This window comes from Solanum dulcamara, chromosome 9, assembly GCF_947179165.1.
Source record: "Solanum dulcamara chromosome 9, daSolDulc1.2, whole genome shotgun sequence".
Lineage (NCBI taxonomy): Eukaryota > Viridiplantae > Streptophyta > Magnoliopsida > Solanales > Solanaceae > Solanum > Solanum dulcamara.
Genome location: NC_077245.1, coordinates 41624739 through 41641130, shown reverse-complemented (window position 1 = coordinate 41641130; position 16392 = coordinate 41624739). Strand labels below are relative to the sequence as shown.

Here is a 16392-nt window from a genome sequence, read left to right as displayed (position 1 = left end):
AGGTGCGTCGTTTCCTTATTTCCCTTCCGTTGGTTCGTAATCTTGTCTCACTTTAAGAGCCTATGAAACCCTTGCTACATAAGCTCGGTATGTAATCAAGTAACTCACGTATGTAAGATTTCTAAATTAGTAGCTTACGTAGATAAGTCGAGTCCTACGACTCGTTACTTGGCCTCCTATTCCTTCTGAATTCTTATGATTCCCCTTCCAACCTTCTCTACCACGAGGTATCACATCCACACTTCGTTGGAGTCATTTGATAGTGTCGTAGCATATCCGGTTCATATGGTAATGTCCAAGGAACTTATGAGACATTCTGAGTTTAAAAGGGTGAGGTGTAACATCCTTCCCCCCTTTTAGAACATTCGTCCCCGAATGTTAAACAAAACTTCCCTTAGAACTTATACAGACCATCGGGGGATTCGTTTCTATTTCCTTACACATATTTCCATCGAAGTACTTAGTATACGAGTTTCAGGAGTTGGGGTTACCTGTTGACCTGGTGTTTTATGTCCTCGTTTTAATTTCTTAGGTCATCCCCTTTTTTGGTTTTGATTTTGCCACAGTACCTTGACGGAAGGCACGTCCTCAGTTCGCAACCTTCTAATTTGCCAAGAGAAGATTGCAATAAATTTCTCCTCATAGGATAACTCTTTCATCTCATGGACTTCATTTATAAGACATACTATGGGTGGATCGCTAGTACATTCGCGAAATATTTATATCTGATAGGCTGGGCGTATGGTCTCCAAATCAAGCAGTAAGCTCAACTTACCAGTCGCGTTGCCCACCTTACGCGCAACCTGATACAGTCTATCATATTCTGGGTTAAGTTCCTTTTCTAGGTGACCCCATTATGAACATCCAATCATGAACTTGAACTCTGTATGTCGACGTCGATTATCTGTATATCATTTCTGTCGACTCTGGGTTGTTATTCAATAGCTTGTTTAATCCTGTTTGGCCTACCAGCTTAGTCTTTTCCCCATCAGGGGGACCTATAGGCGCTTCCTTACAACATCTTTTAGGGGGTCATTTGGATACTGAAATGGTAGCCCTTCTCGTAGGCAAACCTAATAATTGATGGACGATAGTCCTAGCTACACTTAAACCCAACCTCATAAGCTCGCAATATATTTTCTAGCAGTTAATAGTATGCTCAGTCTATTCAGAAGCTCGAGGTAAATGCGGTATGAAGGTCTGTCCGTGCTCCCGACCTCTTCTTGGACTGAGGTCCAAACGTTAACCATATTTGAAGTCCCTCTATCAAAGATATTAGTTGGGGAACTTCACGGAATCTTACTAATTTCTTGTTATATAACTTCACCTCATTCAAGTTGCATAGGTGGTCTTGCTTGAAAGCAAATGGGCTGATTCGTTAGCCTTCTCACAATAACCCGTATAGAACCCTACTCTTGAAGAGTTTAGAATAGGTGTGTGGTGACGTTGATAATTCGGGAATCCTTAGCTTCGTATAGTTTTTCTCGACTTTCTTTAGAACTTTAACTGGCCTATATAGTTATTCTGTGGTTTTCCACTCGTTAACTGGTTCTATGTTGAAGAACTGTGGCATTCAAGTATGTCGTCAGTTAGCAATTAGTTAATCCTTCTTTTTTTGCTTAATCCTTGTTAGAATTGCCTTACGTACCTTATAATACTCTGGGTATATAATCTCATATCGTTTCTCCGTCGTTAGTTCAGATTCTTCCATCTCGCGTGATCATACCAGCACTAAGACATTCAGTTCCATCAGAATTTCGAAGTTAAGCGTGCTGGGGCGAGAGTAATATTGGGATGGGTGACCTCCCTAGGAAGTCTTCGTGTCGCGTTTCACTGTAATCCTTTCCATGACGTGCAGCCACTCAATTTAGCCCAAGATTTACCTCAGCGTTTTCTCGCGAGTCTTTATGTTTTGCCTTGTCCCTTTCTCTGTTATCTTGCAACCAGTATCGGTGTAGACTTTTAGTTCCGCTATGACCATATCCCTTTTTGTACGCACCCATTTATTAGGGTGGGCTACTGAGTAGCGCCAAAGTTCGTTCATATAGTGACCCTTGGAGCCGCTTTGACTCTTGTCTATTATTAGCTGGCATAGCTTTAAAGGAATTTGACATATATGCTTCCCTATCCTCGATTCACTTTGTGTCCTTTTCATTTTCTACCACATAAGACTTTTTATTCGTTTGTCCTTGGTTATATATCTATCGCAACATTATTTGCGACCAACTCTATAGCTAACATTTTGGCTTTTGATCTAGCATGTTATCATTATCCTTCGTAGTGTTTCTTAATTCATTCGACATCCTTTCTTGTTTACACCCTTTTGTTTTTATATGCAGACGCCTTCTAGCGTTATGTTGTTTAGGGTCTCGTCACAACCTTCTCAACGCTGCCTTATGTAGTATTCTGGCTCCCGTTCAATTACTGGTGGCTTCCAGACCTTTCTAACTTGGTTCGGCAGGATATCTTATTGAAGTTTAGACGTCCATATCAAATATATTACCATATCGATTGCCTTCACCTTACTTTTGCCATTTTCTCATTAACTTCCCCCCTTTAGAGGGTACTCGTGCTTTCCTCTGTATGTACTTGTAGTCATTCCAATTTCAATTAGGCGGTACTAGTATTCTGGGAATAACTATTCCAGGTTTTCTTAAAGTAGTGGCTTTGTCCTAACCTATATCCTTTGTTTCTTAGGATGAATGGAAGTTGTTCCAATTATTCTTTTAGTTTGCCATCCTCGTCCCTTGAGGGTTCCACTATTTTTGGGGCGACGTGGTGTACCCGCGTCATTTTTTGTATCTTAGGCTCCATACTCTTACTGCGTACTCAACGCAGACTTTTAACTTAGGCAACGCGTACTAAGTGCGTCTTACTAGTGGTTCCAATTTATCCCTCCATACTCGTATCACACTGTTCAATTCATACTTACATATCCCCCTTTTAACTCATATATATATTTGGTTCCTGACATCTCTTTGAGGTGCTTCTATTAGAGGTTCTTTCCCCAATTAGTCGGTGGCAAATTATAAACTATTATCGTACATCATTTTCCAACCATTGTTGGAAGGAATCAGAACCTCTTAAACATCACAGTACTTTTTTTAGTACTTGACCTACCTGGTCTCCTTCTGAGTTTATCCTCGAGTTATGAACAATTCATCTAATTTACAATTAGGGGTTGAGGGCTTGGTATTTTTTCAAAAGAGTGAAACTCATTCGCGGGACATCTTATCCTTCATTCTGAGCCCTCTGTGTATATTCCTACAATACAAATACGGCTGGAGATACCGTAATCTAAACTTTACTACTTAATTAAGCTTTTGTTCCTCCAAAATAAAATTCTTCAAGTAGAAAGGGTGCCCCTTGTCGGCGACCTGAAGGATACCTCTTACAGTTTTAGTTAAACACAGTAGGGGTATTTGGTATCAATTTCTCGGGCATCTCAAAAATCTATGCTTCATTTCCTTTTCCTTGTTCTGGGAGAATTTCGACAGAGTTCCCTCTATATTTCTTACTTATCCCAAAACCTGCACGTAGAAAATACCCACAATGCCTCACAGAGCCAACATATATATATATATATACATATCATATCACAGCCGCACAGGGCTTTCAACGTCATCTCATATCGCAGCCACACGGGTCTTTCAATATTAATAGTAATATAAAAATACTAGACTTACCTCGTATGTCCAACTTCAAACTGCATCTGTGGCATTTCCTGTTTGCCTTCCTTTCAGGTTTCAACTTTACATTTCAATAATACTTCACTACCTTACCAAACGGATATCTTCCGTGCCTTCACTTTACTTACCTGCGTGCTTCATGATGTCCCATGTTGTCAATTACCTCCTTTTGTTGGTGTTGTCCTTCTGTTAAGATCCAAGGTTAGTATAAGGAATTTTTCCTATGACTCGGATCTAAAGCACGATCTTATATGTAGAAGAAAGGTAACATCCTAAATGTCTTGTAGCCTCCTGTTTATAGATGTGGCGTGCAACACATCGATAAGCAAGACTCTATTAGACACGGTCTACAGACACTTCGAGGATGAACTGCTCTGATACCACTTCTGTCACGACCCAACCCCGTAAGCCGTGACTGGGGTCCGATCTGGACCACCCGTATACATATCTATCAGCTGTGGTCAAATTGAACTGTAAATAAACAGTATCATGTAACAAAGCCCCATTGGGCGATAATATTTTCATAAACCTGTAGCCCTTTCCGTTTGTACCACAACACGATAGGGCACGCAAGCCGACAAGGCTGCCATAACATAATAACATATATCATATATCATGTAGACCCAGCTGAATCAAACTGACATACACAACCCACATATACATGTCTGCAGACCTCTAAACATATAAATGACAACATATGGCGGGACAGGGCCCCCACCGTACCCCTGAATGGATGAAATAATTTTTATACATTTTTGGACAGTACCAAAAACTAGGCCCCGATACAATGGAGCCTCTTCCAACTGAGCTGCATGGAATCCTAAGCTGACGGACTCCCAAAATCTGTATATGTACCTGCGGGCATGAACGCAGCCCCCCGAGAAAGGGGGTCAGTACGATATATGTACTGAGTATGTAAAACGTAACATAGTACAACTAGAGGTATATCCAAAATAGAGAAGCAGGGGATAAAATGTCAAATCAGAAACCTGTACCTGTACTTTGTGAATTACAAAAACATGCATGTTCGAGTCATATCATATAGCCGGCCCTTTTGGGGGTCCGGTGAATCATCTCTGTAAAACCATCATGGCCCCAGTGCCATCACCACCTTATTACAACACATCATCATATATCTATACACGTATCCTGGCCCTCTATTGAGGGACTCAGGGAATGATGGAGTGAACTGTGCACGAGAACATATCCTGGCCCGTGACTCAAGGAAAGAAGTGTTGCAATATACACGAGTAGAGTAGTGAGTAACTATTTGCAATTTAAATCATTATTAGAGACTTGACCATATAAGAAGATTAAAATTTTGTCGGAGGACTCGAATAGTAGTGTAGTCATCTCGAGTGACTTCTAAATGCCATTATGGGCAATACCAATTATAATCTCGGGGCTCCTAGACATGTACTAAAGTAAAGCCAATTAGCTTATGGAACCAGAAACATTTGTTAACAAATAGTCTGTAAGACTTGGAGCCTGTACATTTGTTACCTTTTTAACATATAAAAGTTTCCAGGGAAATAGTTCGACTACTGTAGGAGTTCTATATTCAGAAGTAAATAAGAGATGTTTGAGGATGGAGTTACCCCAGAGCTCGGATCATATTCAACTTACAACTAAGACAAAGACATGCCCAAAAGAAGAAAGAGAATAAGCTTTATGTAGTCTGTACCTTGTTTTAGATGACCTTCATACACATATTTCATACCCGGCCCATTATAGGGCTCGGTGAGCCACTATGGCATTCAAATCTCACTTTCGTACCAAATACATATCAAGAGAAGGGAAAGATAGTTTCCCATACACTATTCTTTAGCACGTAGAAGCCTTAACAGGTAATACTCAATCCTTGTAGGGTGTTAACACTTAACTATAGTTAGGGATTATGGGGCATACCTGGAGTTCTGGGAATGGAATTATTCCCACATTCCACATACAATTCACTTAAGGCTAAAACTTGCCAAAAGGAAAGAAAGATAAGTGTACGTGCTTATACCAAAACATGCCACAAGAAAGCTTTACATACCTCTGGTCGACTGCTTTTAGCCCGGCATGTCTCGTCGTCCTCTGAACCTATTTAACACGAAGGTAATACTAATATTAGTAACCTTCAACTTTCCAGCTTCCAAATCCACAACCAAGCACCCACAGGAACCAACTTCTTATTCTCCTTTCTCGACTAGTCTCGACTAGTTTATTAACTAGTTAAGAAGTTAACGGAATTCGGGCAGCATCTCCTCTATAACTTTTCCTATCCGAATTCCCAATTCTATCCCTAATCACTGCAGCCAACCAACAACAATAACCTGAAACTCATATACACATAAAACATGGCAACATTATACAACATAGGCTCCAAACAACTTTCTTAACATTACGATATTAAAATAGGGTCTTTAGCCTTTATTTCGTAAAACCTTTAATCGTGCGGAGAGGAGGGTCGTGTGGCTGAAACTAGCAGCCCACCACCTTATTTAGAACATATTTAGACTCTGAAACACGCACCACACAACCAGCAGCAACCTCCACACACATAACGCCTCATTTCGAATACAATTCCACTATGACAACTTCAATTTTACATTGTCTTCAACGTCAAACATTTCTATCGTGTTTTTACATTTTCAGCAACATAAACGACATATAATACCCTTCTTAAAAACACCATAAACTCCAAAGTGAAAGGAGAAACCTTACCTTACCCGAAATTGGCCAAAACTCGCCAAAGTTGTCAAAACGTGAATTCTGCGCAGCTTAGTGTCTCGTATTGTCTCTTAGTTTCGAAGGGGTAATTGATGGAAACAGGATTTGTGGCCTCAAGGAAAGTTGTAGACATGTGTCTCAATGTAGCATACCATTTAGAATCATCCCTACAGCAATTTTGTATAAAGTGATATGCCCAAAATACCAACAGCAGTCTGTGTAGGATTTCCAAAACGAAATCTGGGCAGCACCTCCCCCATACTTCATCACCATTTTTCGAGCTGATAAAAGAAAAACTGGGTTTTAAAGGCTAAACAAAAGTTACATCCCTATGCAATATATTTCCAAAACATCTTGAATCACTCGAAACAGAGCTATACAAAGGGATTTATGCTAATATTACTAACAGAAGTACCTTTTCTTTTGGACCAACCCGTAGCTCCTCCTCTTTGTTCTCTCTAGTTTTCTCTCAACTCTCTCTTATTTTTTTCTAAGTGTAAAAGGATAATAAGATGACTTAGTCATCAAAAGTAACATATATCCTTATTAGAAGTGACACGTGTCATCCCCTAAGGGTGACATATGTCAACTCTCATTGGGACACTTCATCCATGCAACCTATCCATGGTTGCCACTGGCAGGTGGGGTCCACCCCAGGGTGTGTCACCTGTTGCCACGTGTCACTTTCATATGCTTCCACGTGTACCTATCACATGCTGCCATGTGTCAAGTAGGTGAGTCACCTACTTGCTTCAAGTAGGTGCGTCGTTTCCTTATTTCCCTTCCGTGGGTTCGTAATCTTGTCTCACTTTAAGAGCCTATGAAACCCTTGCTACATAAGCTTGGTATGTAATCAAGTAACTCACGTATGTAAGATTTCTAAATTAGTAGCTTACGTAGATAAGTCGAGTCCTACGACTCGTTACTTGGCCTCCTATTCCTTCCGAATTCTTATGATTCCCCTTCCAACCTTGTCTACCACGAGGTATTACATCCTCCCTTTGTTGGAGTCATTTGATAGTGTCGTAGCATATCCGGTTCATATGGTAATGACCAAGGAACTTATGAGACATTCTGAGTTTAAAAGGGTGAGGTATAACAGGTTTCTTCCAACAATGGTTGGAAAATGGTTCACGATAACAGTTTATAGTTCTCCATCGACTAATTGGGAAAAGAACTTCTAACAGAAGCACCTCAAAGAGATGTCAGGAACTGAGCATGAATACAAAGTAGAAAGGGGATATGTAAATATGAATTGAACAGTGTGATAAGAGTATGCAGGGATAAAGTGGAACCACTAGTAAGACACACTTAGTACGCGTTGACTAAGTTAAAGGCCTGCGTTGAGAATGCAGTAAGACCATGGGTCTTAAGATACAAAAAAAATGATGCGTATACACAACGTCGCCCCTAAAATAGTGGAACCCTTAAGGAACGAGGATGGAAAACTTAAGGAACAAATGGTGAAACTTCTATTCGCCCCAAAAAGCAAAGGATATAGTTTGGGATAAAGCTACTACTTCAAGAAAACCTTAAACAATTATCGTCGGAATAGTAGCACTGCCTAATTGGAATTGGAACGACTACAGGTGCTAAGTAATTCTTGGAAAAGGAAAAGTAGAAGGTGGCCTTGGATGAGTTATCCCCTGGGTCACGTTATTCAAGTACCAATTAGTAGATAAGACATCACATTAAATATGGAAAGGTTCTTGTCGCTTCATAATTTAGTCAAGACTCTGTACGCGGATAGTCAGGTTATAAAATATGCAGATAGACGGAGAAGTGATGTAGTATCAAATAGATTGGTGAAAGGAATTGGACAAAAATTGAGATTGGACATAGAGATGTAGAACAAAGTACAGACAAATGAAAGTATGAGTACCCTCTAAAGGGGCAAAGTTAATGAGAAAATGGTAAAAGTAAGAGCAGGCAATTAATATGGCAATATATTTGGCAGGGACATCTAAACATTAACAAGAGATCTTGCCGAACTAAGTAAGAAAGGTCCGGAACTACCAATAATTGGATGGAAGCCAGAATGCTACATAAGGCAGCGTTAAGAAGTTTGTGACGAGACCCTGAACAACATAACACTAGAAGGCGACTGCGTATAAAAGCAGAAGAGTGTAACCATGAATGGATATCAACCAACTTAAGAGATATTATGAAGGATAATGAAAATATGCTAGACCAAAAGCCAAAATGTTGGTTATAGAGTGAGTCGCAAATGATGTTGCAATAGATAAATAATCAAAGAAAAAGGAATAGAAAGCCTCCTGTTGTAGAAAATGAAGAGAACACAAAGTGAATAAAGGATCGTGGAGCTAAAGGTCTACGCCGATACTGGATGCAAGATAACAGACAAAAGAACAGGGCAAAACATAAAGACTCGCAAGACAATGCTGGGGTAAATCTGGAGCTAAGTCGAGTGCCCCACATATTATGGCAAGGATTACAATGAAACGCGACACGAAGACATCCTAGGAGGTCACCCATCCTAATATTACTCTCGCCCCAGCACGTTTAACTTCAAAATTCTGATGGAACTTAATGCGTTAGTGCTGGTGTGATCGCGCGAGATGGGGAAATCTGAACTAGCGATGGAGAAACGATATGAGATTATGTACCTATAGTATTATAAGATACGTTAAGGCAATTCTAACAAGGGATTAAGCAAAATAAGAAGGATTAGCTAATTGTTAACTAACGACACACTTAAATGCCACAACTCTTCAACATAGAACCAGTTAATGAGAGAAAAACCACAGAATGACTATATGGGCTAGTGGGCGAGGGAATTTCGACAACACTTGGTAGCCAAATCTGAGGGCGAAAAAGCAGAACCCAAAAAGTAAGGGTACTAGCTGATGTAATTTACGAATGACAGGAAGCAGTGCCCATGGTCGAAAATTTCACAATATGACCAGGACTAGAAGACTCACTTAGCACTCCAGTGCCAGATGAATCTGGAGGGAATGTTACTTGTGGAATAACGATATTAGTCCCTGCCTCTTCGATGAAAGGTTACCTACTCCGCCAAGAAACTGTAAAATTGTAGGGTCAAGAAATGGCAAGACCTTACGGAGTCCCCATAGTTATTGTCCCAGGCAAAGACGCCCAAGTTACAATTAACTACCGAGAAATGCAAAGATAGGTTAAGACAAGCTATCGAGATGGAATTGGTACTATGGGTGACATAATACATGGCCACGATTGGGACAAAGATCTCCCCCGACATCGAATGTAGGATAAGGGAGAAAAAGGCAAGGTAAAACAGGAAGACTAGCGAGATAACGCTAGGACATTTCTTGTACCCTCTCGTCGTTTTGAAAGGAAGAAAATGACACAGAATAATGTGTCTAGAGGGTTACAAGTGAGGGTAAGGAAAGTGGTGAAAGAGTTTAACGAAATTGGCAGAACTAGCTAGTTACTATAGGATGGCGAGTATATATGCCAAAATTCTAATGGAATTATACCAGATCATGTTAGACAAAGCACCGAACGACCATGAGAGACATTACATGAGGGAAGTGCAGCATTATTCGGTAGCCAACCCTAAGGAATGGAAAAAAAGAGGAGAAGAAGGACCGAAAAGATAGAGTGCTAGTTAAAGTTCTAAAAAGAATCGAGAAGGACTATACGAGGCTAACAGTTCCCAAATTATCAACGTCATTATGAACCTATTCTATATGCTTTAAGAGTAGGGTGCTATATGGGTTATTGCGAGTAGGCTAACGAATTAGCCCATTTGCTTTCAAAAGCAAGAGCACCCATGCAGCTGAAATGAGGTGGAGTTATAGAATACGGAGATAGTAAGGTTCTGTGAGGCTCCCTAGCTAATATCTCAGATAGAAGGACTTCAATTATGATTAACGTTTGGACCTCAGTCCAAGAAGAGGTCGGGAGCATAGACAGGCCTTTGTACCACATTTTCCTCGGGCTGCTGAATAGACTGAGCATACTATCAACTGCTAGAAAATATATTGTGAGCTTATGAGGTTGGTTTTAAGTGTAACTAGGACTATCGTCCACCACTTATTGAGTTTGCCTATGAGAAGGGCTACCGTTCCGATATCCAGATAACTCCCTACAAGATGTTGTAAGGTAGAGTGTATGAGTACCCCTGTTATTGAAAAAGACTAAGCTGGTAGGCCAAACAAGATTAAACAAACTAGTGACTAACAACCCTGAGTCGGCCAAAATGATATACAGATAATCGAAATCAACATTCAGAGTTCAAATTGATGATTGAATGTTCATAACAGAGTCACCCAGAAAAGGAAACTTAACCTAAAATATATTAGACTATATAAAGTTGATCATAAGGTGGGCAACACGGCTGGTAATGTTATACCCTATATTTTTGAACCTTGACACGTGTCCCTAATCTTCTTGAAAGTAGCCATGAGACCCTTACTATCCACACACATCAAACAACTCTAAGGAAAGAAGATTGTGATACCTCATGAGAAGGAAGGTTGGAAATAGAGTCATACGAATCCGGAAAGAGTTGGAGGCTAAGAAATGAGTTGTAGGACTCGATTTAGCTACGTAACCCACAAAGTTAAGATTCTTATACACTTAAGTTGTTTAAGGATATATCAAGCTTATATAGTACGGATTACATTAGCTCTTAAAATAAGACGAGATTACGAATCCACGAGAAAGAGAAAAAAATTACGCGGGGCAGCCAATGGGAGGGTGACACGTGGAAGCACCTAAGCAAGCAGGTGACCCACCTGCTTGGGGGAGGTGGGTCCCACTTCCACGTGGCATCCCTCCGTGAAAGGGTGGATCCGTGGCCCAATAAGGGCTTGACACGTGTCACCCTTAGGGGCTGACATGTGTCACTTCCTAAGGGACCCTATATATTTATGTTAATGACTCTTAATTCATTTGGAGTCCAAATATCAGCCAAATTATAGAGAGAAATGTGAGACAAAGAGAGCTCACAACAACAGCCACAAATTGGAGGAAATTAAGGTAAGTTCTTCACTTTTCTTTCGTGAATTAATTATCCACGGTGTTACCTAAGTTTGTGGATATGTATATATGTGATTTATGATGTCTAAGTAACCATAAATTCATCTTTACGCTTGGAACAAACAAGAGAAAATTGAAAGGAACAATTCTAGGAACAAGAGGAGGGAGCAACGGGTTTGGCCTTTGGAGGTGAGTCTCCGACTTTTATTCCGTGAATCAATTATTTGAAGTGTCCCTCAGCTGTATAATTATGTTCAATAGATTAAAATCATAATTTGGGGCAGCGAAGAAGTGTCAAAATAGTCCGCTCCGTTTTAGCACGGCAAAAGAGTTTTGAAGCAAGTTTTAGCTAGTTCTAGCCAATTTCGGGAAAGATAATTTGTTCCCCTTTAATTTGAAGTTTATGAGGTTATATTAGGGTGTATTACACATCTTAGGATCTGCTGGAAGTTGGGGAAAAGGTTTGAAAAGTTCAGCGTTCAGAATAAACTAAATTGGAGTCGCTAGAAGTGAATTGTCGTCGAAATAAAGTGTCGTTCTTGTGAGTTGTTGTTGCAGGGGTGTAATGTGTTTTGCAGGGCCTAAATATGTTTTAATGTGGGTTAGAGTTCTTCTGTTCTAAGTCACGTGACCCCTCATTGTATAAAATTAAAGGCGTTACAAAATAAAGGCTAGACACCCTATTGTGATATTGTATTTTTGAATAAGTCGTTCGGAGTTTATGTTATGTATATTGTTGGTGTGAATTGCTGCAGGTTGTTGTTGTTGGTTGGTTGTAGGTCTTAGGTACCTAATTGTAAATTCAGATAGGGCACATTATAGGGGAAGTGCTATCCAATTTTCGTTAACACCTTAACAAACTAAAGAACTAGTCGAGGAAACGACTAAGGAAATAGATTTCATTAATACTAAGGTGTAACCTAAGAGCTGAAAGTTAAGAAGAGTTGATATGCATATTACTCTCCTGTTGGATAGGTTCAAAGGACGACGAGGCGAACAGGATAAGGAATAACTAAGACAAGGTATGTGAAGCTTCTTTTGGCATGTTTTTGGAATAAGTATGTAAGCTACCCTTCTTTTCTTTTGGCATGTCTTAGATGTAAGTTATGAACGATATGTATATGATATGTGGAATTCAATCCATTCATAAAGCCCTGAATATAAGTCGAAACTCTTATTTACTTCTTGATGTTAGAACTCCTGCAATAGCTGAGTCGTTGCCTTTAAGTCTTCTATGTGATGAAAACCAGTACATGTAAAGCCTATCTCTTCTTTCCTTTAGAATGACTTAATTTTAAGTAAAATGATATATGATATGGGTTTAGAGGTAATTCCATTTATGAGCCCTGAGAGTAACTCGTGACTTGTAGACACTTCTATCCATTTAGAGTCTGAAAGTAGCCAAACTATTATTCTCGAGCCTTCTATATAGTAAATAATAAGTGGAGATACAAGATCCTTTTCTTGAAGGCTCTGAAACGATCAATGTCTCTGATTTCATAACTGTGTCTCTGATTTCATAAATGTGCCTCTGATTTCATAACTGTGTCTCTGATTGCATAATTGTGTCTCTGACTGCATAACTACATTTCTGATTGCATAAACTGCATGGCATTGTCTTGATGCATCTCTGTGATTCCTAAAGCCCCAAATGATGTAAGCCCTAATGACGTCTAAAGGGCACTTCGGATAAGTACCTTCCTGGTCTTCAGGTGACGGTTCACTTGACTATTTCATTGAGTCTCAAATAATGACTTAGTTGTATATAGTTTCTCACTACTCTACTCGTGCATACTGTAACCCATCCTTCCTTGAGTTCCATGATGGGCCGGGAACATTATCGTGTACAGTTTTACTACTTTCACCGCATCCCAGGTCGGATGTGTATAATTCCACGCACGAAGAAACAATGCCGTACATGAGGTGTGATATATGTTATATGTTATGACGATATGATTATTCACTGAGTCCCGGGCTAGCTGTAATATGATAGTATATGTGGCGAAATAAGGAAAGAACACCGAGTCCCTCCTTAGAGGGCTGGGTACGTATGTATATTATGATGGTACGCTATAGACGTACACCACTCCACTCACCGATTCCCTCACTAAAGGACCGGATACTTTATGTAGGCATGCATATGAGATTAGAGTGATACATTGTGACCCAAAGCCCCGCAGTGAACAATGTGTAATACGATGACATGCGTGATAAGGTTATACCGTGTACGAGGATATGATACCATATACGATGATATGATACCGTATACGATGATATGATACCATATACGATGATATGATGAAATGAAATGCATGATGATACGTTGATACGTGAATATGAGAATATGATTATAACACCGAGTTCACTAGATGGTCAGGCACAGTATATGATGATGTATAGGATTACGTGTCCTAAAGTGCAGGTACAGTAATTTGTTAATTGTTATACTTGTCCCCTACATCCCTATTTCAGTTATGGTCTCAATTACGATGTGTTATGCTTTACATACTCAGTACATATATCGTACTTACCCCCCTTTTCTCGAGAGGGCTGCATTTCATACCCACAGGTACAGATGCTCGGTTTTCTTATCCGCTCGCCTAGGACATCCACCTTGTTGGTTGGCAGTGCTCCTTGTCTAGAGCCCTATTTTGGTACTAGCATTTTGTTGTACATTTGTACATATTGGTTAAGGGTACGACAGGGGCTCTGTCCCGTCATATGTTGTCGTTCCTATTCTTAGAGGTATGTAGACATATGTGTGTGGGTTATTGTGAGTTTTTTCAGTTGTAAATGTTCTTATGACATGGAAGCATTATCGGCTTTCATTCCCTTTCATGACATGATGTAAATGAAAGAGGCCACACGTGTATGAATATTTTATCACCCACTGGGTTCATGTGTTTGGTTCCTATATCTAGGAGGCTATATGAACATGAAAAAGTTTTAACCCATCGAGGTTTTTGTGAACAGTATCACATTATACATAGTCCAATTTGACTTTAAGTTATGTAAACGGGGGTCCAGGTCGGACCCTAGTCGCGGCCCATGGGGTTGGGTCGTGACAAAAGGGCCTTACGTTACGTTAAACTTGTCAAACTCGCCAAAACTATCAAAACGCGAAATCTGGACAGCCCACTGTCTTATATTGTCGCTTTAGTTTCAGAGGGGTAATTGAGGGAAACAGAATTTGTGGCCTCAATGAAAGTTATAGACATGTGTCTCAAGATTGCAAACAATTTATAATTACCCCTACAACAATTATTTATGAAAATATATGCACAAAATACTCACAGCTGTCCGTGTAGGATTTCCAAAATAAAATCTGGGCAGCACCTCCCCCATACTTCATCACCCTTTTTCGAGAAGAGAAAAGCAAAAGTGGGTTTTAGAGGCTAAATGAAAGTTGTATCCCTATTAAATAGATTTCCAAAACATCTTGAATCACTCAAAAAGAAGCCTTACACAAGGAGTTATACTCGTATTACCAACTTAGTGTTTCTCCAAACCATGGCTGCCTTTGCTTTCTTCTCCACATTTTTCTCTCTATTTTTGTTCAAGTTTTTGGCTAAAAATGACTTAATAGTCATCCATACATAGATATATATCTTTTTGGAGAGTGACACATGTCATCCCCTAAGGGTGACACATATCACACCCTTAGGCAGCCACCTCAATAATGCAACCAATCTATGGTTGCCACATGGCAGGTAGGGGTCCACCCCATAGTGTGTCACCTTCTGCCACGTGTCACTTTCATGTGATGCCATGTGTACTTATCACATGCTGCCATATGTCAAGTAGGTGAGTCACCTACTTGCTTCAAGTAGGTGCGTCGTTTCCTTATTTTTCTTCAGTGGTTTCGTAACTTCGTCGCACTTTAAGAGCCTATGTATTCCTTGCTACTTAGTATCAACACGTACTCGAGTAACTTAAGTACGTAAGACCTCCAATTTGGTAGTTTATGCGAGTCAATCGAGTCCCAAACTCATTTCTCGGCCTCCAACTCCTTTCAAATTTTTATAACCTTATTTCCAATCTTTCTTATTATGAAGCATTTCGTTCTCCTTTCCTTGGAGTTATTTGATAGCATTATAAACTATCCGAATCACACAACGATGTTTAAGAAACTTAAGAGACTTCTCAGAAACTTGAGAAGCTTAAGAAGCATTCTAAGGTATCAAAGTATGGGGTGTAACATCCTTCCCCCTTTTAGAACATTCGTCCCCGAATGTTAACTAGCCTCATAACGTAAGGTATGGACTTTCCTTTTAAATTGGAGTTTATGGTGTTGTTTTAGAGGGTATTATACGTTGTGTAAGTGGCTGGAAATGTGAAAATATAATAAATATGCTTGACGTCCGATATAAACCAAATTAGAATCACTATAGTTAAATTGTAGTCGAAATAAGGCGTTGTGCGTGTGTGGGATGTTGCAGGTGTGTGATGGTGTGTTGCAGGTCCTAAAGGCATTTTAAAAGAGGTGTGGGAGCTGCTGGTTTCATCCACACGACCCTTCGTTCCGCACGATTAAAGGGTTTACGAAATAAAGGCTAAAGACCCTATTTTGATATCGTAATGTTAAGTAAGTTGTTTGAAGCCTATGTTGTGTAATGTTGCTATGTTTTATGTGTATATGAGTTGTAGGTTACTGTTGTTAGTTGGCTGTAGTGATTAGGGATGGAAGTGGGAATTTGGATAGGACAAGTTATAGAGGAGATGCTGCCCAAATTCCATTAACTTCTTAATTAATTAATAAACTAGTTAAATTGTCGTCGAAGGATAGTGTTGTTCGTGTGAGGTGCTGCTGCAGGGGTGTGATGTGTTGTTGTAGGGCCTACATATGTTCTAATGTGGGTTAGGGTGCTGCTGGTTGAATCCACATGACCCCTCATTGCGTATAATGAAAGGCGTTACAAAATAAAGGCTAGACCCCTTATAGTGCTACCATATTTTTGAATAAGTCGTTTGGAGTTTATGTTGTATATTGTTGGTGCGAATTGCT

General features: G+C 39.8%; 2 pseudogenes; one reads left to right on the top strand and one right to left on the bottom strand.

Moving 5' to 3' along the window:
• Positions 1-1712: 1712 nt before the first annotated feature.
• On the top strand, positions 1713-1832 carry LOC129904746 (5S ribosomal RNA; annotated as a pseudogene).
• A 7031-nt stretch (positions 1833-8863) lies between these two features.
• On the bottom strand, positions 8864-8982 carry LOC129904795 (5S ribosomal RNA; annotated as a pseudogene).
• Between the last annotated feature and the right edge of the window lie 7410 nt (positions 8983-16392).